The sequence below is a fragment of the Tachyglossus aculeatus genome, chromosome 8, assembly GCF_015852505.1.
Source record: "Tachyglossus aculeatus isolate mTacAcu1 chromosome 8, mTacAcu1.pri, whole genome shotgun sequence".
Taxonomy (NCBI): domain Eukaryota; kingdom Metazoa; phylum Chordata; class Mammalia; order Monotremata; family Tachyglossidae; genus Tachyglossus; species Tachyglossus aculeatus.
This window is the reverse complement of record NC_052073.1, coordinates 37,663,527-37,670,660: the sequence shown is the minus strand read 5'-3', so window position 1 is coordinate 37,670,660 and position 7,134 is coordinate 37,663,527. Positions and strand designations below refer to the sequence as shown.

Here is a 7,134-nt window from a genome sequence, read left to right as displayed (position 1 = left end):
TTCTTCTCTCTCCATTCCCCTCTTCTCTTTCTTTTTCTCTACTTCTCTACCTCTCTCTCTCCTTTCCTCTCTTGCCATTTCTGCTTCTCTTAGTCTTTTCTCTCTCTCTGTTCTCTTATTCTCTGTCTCTACTTCATTCTTTGTCTCGCTCTACTTCTCCATCTCTCTCTACTTCTCTCTCCATCTCTTTCAATTTCTACTTTTGTCTGTCTTTTCTTCTCTGTCTTTTCCCCTCTTCTTCCTTTGTCTCTCTACTTCTCTCCTTGGCTCTCTCTATTTCTCTCTCGTTCTCTGCCTCTACTTTTCTCTGTCTTTTTCCATGACTGTTTCTCCCTGTCTCTGTCTTTTCTCTCTGTTTCTCTCCTCTCTTTGTGTCTCTACTGATCACTCTCTCCCTCTACTTTTCTCTCCATCTCTTTCCATTTCTATTTCCCTAGTTTCTGCCTTTTCTTCTCCGTTTCCTTCTCTCTTTGCCTCTTCTACTTCCCTCTCTCTATTTCTCTTTCTATCTCCCCCTCTACTTTTCTCTCCATCTCTTTCCATTTCTACTTCTGTTACCTTCTTTGTTCGCTCCTCTTTCTCTGTCTCTTTCTCTACTTCTGTATTTCCCCCTCTACTTTTCTATCTCATTCCATTTCTGTTTCTGTCTCTCTTCTTCCTCTCTTTAATCTCTATCTCGTTTTGCTTCTCTCTGTCTCTCCTCTCTCTCTGTTTCCCTCTCTCTCTGACTCTCTGTCTCTCTCTCTGTCTCTCTCCCCTCACCCCCCACCTCATCTCCCACACTCCCTGGATCCCAGAGAGGTATTTTCTGGGAACATACACAAGGAGAAAACAGTGACAATAATTATAATAATTGTGATATTTGCTAAGCACTTACTACGTGCCTAGCACTGTACTAAGCACTGGGATAGATACAAGCTAATCAGGTTGGACGCAATCCCTTTCCCACATGGGGCTCACAGTCTTCATCCCCATTTTACAGATGAGGTAACCGAGGGCCAGAGAAGTGACGTGACTTACCCAAGGTCCCTCAGCAGACAAGCGGCAGAGCCGGGATGAGAACCCAGGTCCTTCCAACTCCCAGGCCTGGGTTCTACCTACTAGGCTGCGCTGCTTCTAAGGGAGAAAAGAGAGACGCAAGTTGGGAAGGGCCAGTTAATGCCCACATCTTCATGAGAAATGTGACCGACCCCCCTGGGGACCCCCGGGCTTAGCCCCTTCCCATCTTCCCATCCCAGAACAGTGCTTGGCACATAGTAAATGCCTAAAAAACACCATTATTATTATTATTATTTCCATGGTGGCAGTGAGGGCAGCCATGGGGCGGCCCCTTGGCAATCCCTATTTGGCAACACGCTCTGGGCATGTTACTCCCCTCCTCAAAAATCTCCAGTGGCTACCAATCAATCTGCGCATCAGGCAGAAACTCCTCACCCTGGGCTTCAAGTCCCTCCATCACCTCGCCCCCTCCTACCTCACCTCCCTTCTCTCCTTCTACAGCCCACCCCGCACCCTCCGCTACTCCGCCGCTAATCTCCTCACCGTACCTCGTTCTCGCCTGTCCCGCCATCGACCCCTGGCCCACGTCATTCCCCGGGCCTGGAATGCCCCCAATCCCTCTGCCCATCCGCCAAGCTAGCTCTCTTCCTCCCTTCAAGGCCCTACTGAGAGCTCACCTCCTCCAGGAGGCCTTCCCAGACTGAGCCCCTTCCTTCCTCTCCCCATCGTCCCTGTCTCCACCCCCCCATCTTACCTCCTTCCCTTCCCCACAGCACCTGTATATATGTATATATGTTTGTACATATTTGTTACTCTATTTATTTATTTTTTTTACCTGTACATATCTATTCTATTTATTTTATTTTGTTAGTATGTTTGGTTTTGTTCTCTGTCTCCCCCTTTTAGACTGTGAGCCCACTGTTGGGTAGGGACCATCTCTATATGTTGCCAACTTGTACTTCCCAAGCGCTTAGTACAGTGCTCTGCACACAGTAAGCGCTCAATAAATACGATTGGTGATGATGATGATGATGATCCCATGATCCTCTTGGAGGTGGGAAGGTTGCAGAGTGCCAACTCGAAAGTTCCAGAGAAAAAGAGAAAATAAAACGGAAACAGGAATGTGGGCTTGGTTTCCCCTCCCTGTCTCTCCCTTTCTTCTCCCCCCAAGTCCTCCTGACTCAAGAAGCGAAGGCCACCTCCCCAGTCCCCCCGATCTCTCCGGCCTCTCCCGCCGCCGCAGGGCCCAGAGCCGCAGCTGGGCCCGGGACCCCCAGGGGAGGCGGCCTCCCTCCTGGAAATGGCGTTTATTACAGCCATACATCACCACGCTGCCTGATTCCGGGAGACGGGGCGATTTTTCTTCATGGTTTAGAGACAAATGAGGAGAAGGAAAATGGATGTGAACTTTACTGTGGTAAAGAGGTTGGGAGCGGGTGCGGGGTTGGGGGAGAGGACTCGTTATGGGCCGCTTCGACGTTGGCCCTCGGCCCCGAGACCGAGCTGATGGGGTGGGCAGGCATTTGGGGGTGAGCCCTGGGCCTTGGGGGGCTGGTCTAGATGCAGCCGCTGCTGGGCTCCTCGTGGGCAGGGAATGATGATGACGATGGTATTTGTTAAGCACTTACTATGTGCCAAGCTCTGTTCTAAGCGCTGAATGCTTCTGTTATATTGTTAATCCATGAGTGGTGCTTTTTGAATGCTTACTGTGTGCAGAACACTGGACTAAGCGCTTGGGAGAGTACAAGCGCTTAGTCCAGTGTTCTGCACAACAACAACAGAATAGGCAGATGCTTTCCCTGCTCATAACGAGCTTACGCCTCTCCCAAACGCTTAGTAATAATAATAATAATAATGGCATTTATTAAGCGCTTACTACGTGCAGAGCACTGTTCCAAGCGCTGGGGAATTTACAAGGTGATCAGGTTGTCCCATGGGAGGCTCACAGTCTTAATCCCCATTTTACAGATGAGGTAGCTGAGGCCCAGAGAAGTGAAGTGACTTGCCCAAAGTCACACAGCTGACAAGTGGTGGAGCTGGGATTTGAACCCATGACCTCTGACTCCAAAGCCCGGGCTCTTTCCACTGAGCCACGCTGCTAGTTCAGTGTACAGTGTTTTGCACAGTGTAAGTGCTCAATAAATACCACTGATTGACTGATTGTCATGATCATCGATATGGTTGTAGTAGACTCTCCCAAGCACTTAGTACAGTCAAGAGAAGCAGTGTGGCTCAGTGGAAAGAGCACTTTGGAGTCAGAGGTCATGGGTTCAAATCCCAGCTTCGCCAATTGTCAGCTGTATGACCTTGGGCAAGTCACTTAACTTCTCTGTGCCTCAGTTCCCTCATCTGTAAAATGGGGGTTAAGACTGGGAGCCCCCCGTGGGACAACGTGATCACCTTGTAACCTCCCCAGTGCTTAGAACAGTGCTTTGCACATAGTAAGCACTTAATAAATGCCATTATTATTATTATTATTATTACAGTGCTCTGCGTGCATTAAATAAAGACCGCTGATTGACGGATTTATCATCATCATCATCACTATTGTTATGGAGTACTCTTCCAAGCGCTTAGTACAGTACTCTGCACCCAGTAAGCACTGAGTAAATACCACAGATTGATTAGTTGATCATCACAACTTATTTAGAGCTTACTTTTTTTTTTTTAGTGGGACTGGTTAAACAGTTCCAATGTGTCAAACCCTGTTCTAAGCGCTGAGGTAGGTAAAAGTGAATTCGGTTGGACACAATCTGGAGGCAGAGCACTGTATCATCATCATCATCAATGCTACTTACTGAGCACTTACCGTATGCAGAACACTGTACTATCACCCTCTTCATCAATGGTATTTAGTGAGAGCTTCCTGTGGCCAGAGCATTCATTCATTCAATCGTATTTATTGAGCACTTACTGTGTGCAGAGCACTGTACTAAGCGCTTGGGAAGTACAAGTTGGCAACAAATAGAGACGGTCCCTACCCAACAATGGGCTCACAGTCTAGAAGAGGGAGACAGACAACAAAACAAAACATGTAGACGGGTGTCAAAGTCGTCAGAACAAATAGAATTAAAGGTAAATGCACATCATTCACAAAATAAATAGAATAGTAAATATGTATAAGTAAAATAAATAGAGTCATAAATCTGTACAAATATATATACAGGTGCTGTGGGGAGGGGAAGGAGGTAGGGCGGCGGGGATGGGGAGGAGGAGAGGGAAAGGGGGCTCAGTCTCGGAAGGCCTCTTGGAGGAGGTGAGCTCTCAGTAGGGCTTTGAAGGGAGGAGAGCACTGTGCTAAACACTTGGGAGAGTCCAATACAGTAGAATTATTAGGTACAATCCCTGCCCATAATGAGCTTACAGTCTAGAGGGACAATTCATTTATTCAGCAGTATTTATTGAGCGCCTACTGTGTGCAAAGCACTGTACTAGGCACTTGGGAGACTACAACAATAAACAGATACATTCCCTGCCCACAACGAGCTTACAATCAATCCATGGTATTTATTGATCACCTGCTGTGTGCAGAGCGCTCGGGAGACTCCAATATAACAGAGTTGGTAGACACATTTCCTGCCCACAGTATGCTGACAGTCTATCAATTGATCACTGGAATTTATCGAGAGCTTACTGTGGGTGCAGGGCACTGTACTAAGCGCTTGGGAGTGTTCAAAAGAACAGAGTTGGTGGAAATGTTCCCTGCCCACAGTGAGCTGACGGTCTAGAGATGAGCTGACAGTCTACAGTCGAGGACCTGGTGATAATTATGGGGTTTGTTAAGCGCTTTACCTCATGCTAAGCACTGTAGTAAGAGCTGGGACAGGTACGGTTTAATCAGGTTGGACTCAGTCCCTGTCCCAGATGGGGCTTCCAGGCTAAGTAGGAGGGAGATCGGGAATTGAATCCCCATTTTATAGATGAGGAAACTGAGGCCCAGAGAAGAGAAGGGACTTGCCCACAGTCACCCAGCGGACATGTGGTAGAGCCGGGATGAGAACCCACGACCTCTGACTTCCAAGCCCGGGCTCTTTCAACTGAGCCAAGCTGCTTCTCTAAGAAAATAATAATAATAACTGTGATGGTATTTGTTAAGTGCTTACTAAGTGCCAAGCACTGTTCTAAGCGCTGGGGCGGATACAAAGTGATCGGGTTGTCCCATGTGGGGCTCACAGTTTTCATCTCCATTTTACAGTTGAGGTAACTGAGGCAGAGAGAGGTGAAGTGACTTGCCCAAAGTCACACAGCTGACAAGTGGCAGAGCCGGGAGTAGAACCCACGACCTCTGACTCCCAAGCCCAGGCTCTAACCACTGAGCCACGCTTCTTCTCTAAGAGAATAATAATAATTGAGATAGTGTTTGTTAAGCGCTTACTATGTGCCAAGCACTGTTCAAAGCGCTGGGGTGGATACAAAGTGATCGGGTTGTCCCACGTGGGGCTCCCAGTCTTCATCTCCATTTTACAGATGAGGGTACTGAGGCAGAGAGAAGTGACGTGACTTGCCCAAAGTCACACAGCAGACAAGTGGCGGAGCCGGGCTGAGAACGCACGACCTCCGAATTCCAAGCCCGCGCTCTTTCCACTGAGTCACGCTGCTTCTCAAATGAAGTGAAGTGACTGGCCCAAGGTCACCCAAGCAGACACGTGGTGGACCCGGGATGAGAACCCAGGTCCTCCTGCTTCCCAGGCCTGGGCTCTACCCACTGCGCCATCCCTTCTCCGGGTTGACCCGAACGTACCCGCACCGAGCCATCAGGCCCAGAGAGCCCGTGGGCACGAGGGAAGCGAAGAGAGGGCAAGCTGGGGTGTGGTGGGAGCGGAGAACGGAGCCCAAGCGCTCAGTACAACGCTCCGCACACATTCGGCGCTCAATAAATGCGACTGGATGAATGAAGATGGATGGAGAGAGCTCACTGGAGCCGCTCCGGAGGATTCCCAGCGCTTAATACAGTGCAACCGCTTAGTCCAGTGCTCTGCACACAGTAAGCGCTCAATAAATACGATTGAATGAATGAATTCCCAAGACGAACTGCTTTCGCCTCAGGCTCCAACTCCATTTTTCAGCATTTCGATAAGAACAGTTTCATATCCCAAGCGCTTGTCAAACAAGTAGGGGAAGTGTTTACAAGCCCGACTCCCTCGCTTAGCTCCGTCTCCGATTCTCTCCGGGGTCTCGGCCCCTTCGCTGATCAATTAATCAATCAATCAACCCGGAAAGAGCATGGGCTTTGGAGTCAGAGGTCATGGGTTCAAGACCCGGCTCTGCCAATTGTCGGCTGGGTGACTTTGGGCAAGTCACTTCACTTCTCTGGGCCTCAGTTCCCTCATCTGTAAAATGGGGATGAAGACTGTGAGCCCCCCGTGGGACAACCTGATCACCTTGTAGCCTCCCCAGCACTTAGAACAGTGCTCTGCACATAGTAAGTGCTTAATAAATGCCATCATTATTATTATGATTATTAATCACTCAGTAGTAATAATAATAATAATGGCATTTGTTAAGCACTTACTATGTGCAAAGCACTGTTCTAAGCGCTGAGCTCCTCCTCTCCCCAACCCAAACCCCGTGACTTTGTAGATAGAGTCCGGGCCTGGGAGTCCGAAGGACCGGGGTTCTAATCCCGGCTCCGCCACATGTCTGCTGGGTGACCTTGGGCAAGTCATTTCACCTCTCTGGGCCTCAGTGACCTCATCTGGAAAATGGGGATTAAGACTGTGAACCCCAAGTGAGACAGGGACTTTGTCCAACCCGCTTTCCTCTAGACTGTCAGCTCACTGTGGGCAGGGAATGTGTCTGTTTATTGTTCTATTGTTCTCTCCCAAGCGTTTAGTACAGTGCTCTGCACACAGTAGGAGCTCACTAAATATTACTGAATGAACAAATGAACTTATGTCCGTATCAGTAATGTATTTATTTATATTCACGCTCTAGACTGTAAGCTCACCGTGGGCAAGGAACGTGTCTACCAACTCTGTTATATCATCCTCTCCCAAGCACTCAGTACAGTGCTCTGCACAAATATTTTATTTATTTTACTTGTAAATATCTATTCTATTTATTTGATTTTGTTAGTATGTTTGTTTTTGTTCTCTGTCTCCCCCTTCTAGACTGTGAGCCCACTGTTGGGTAGGG

At 48.4% G+C, this 7,134-nt stretch overlaps 1 pseudogene; it reads left to right on the top strand.

Annotated features, from left to right (window-relative positions):
- Nucleotides 1–2,462: 2,462 nt before the first annotated feature.
- The window catches only part of LOC119931430, a 75,988-nt pseudogene continuing 71,316 nt past the window's right edge, over nucleotides 2,463–7,134 (top strand).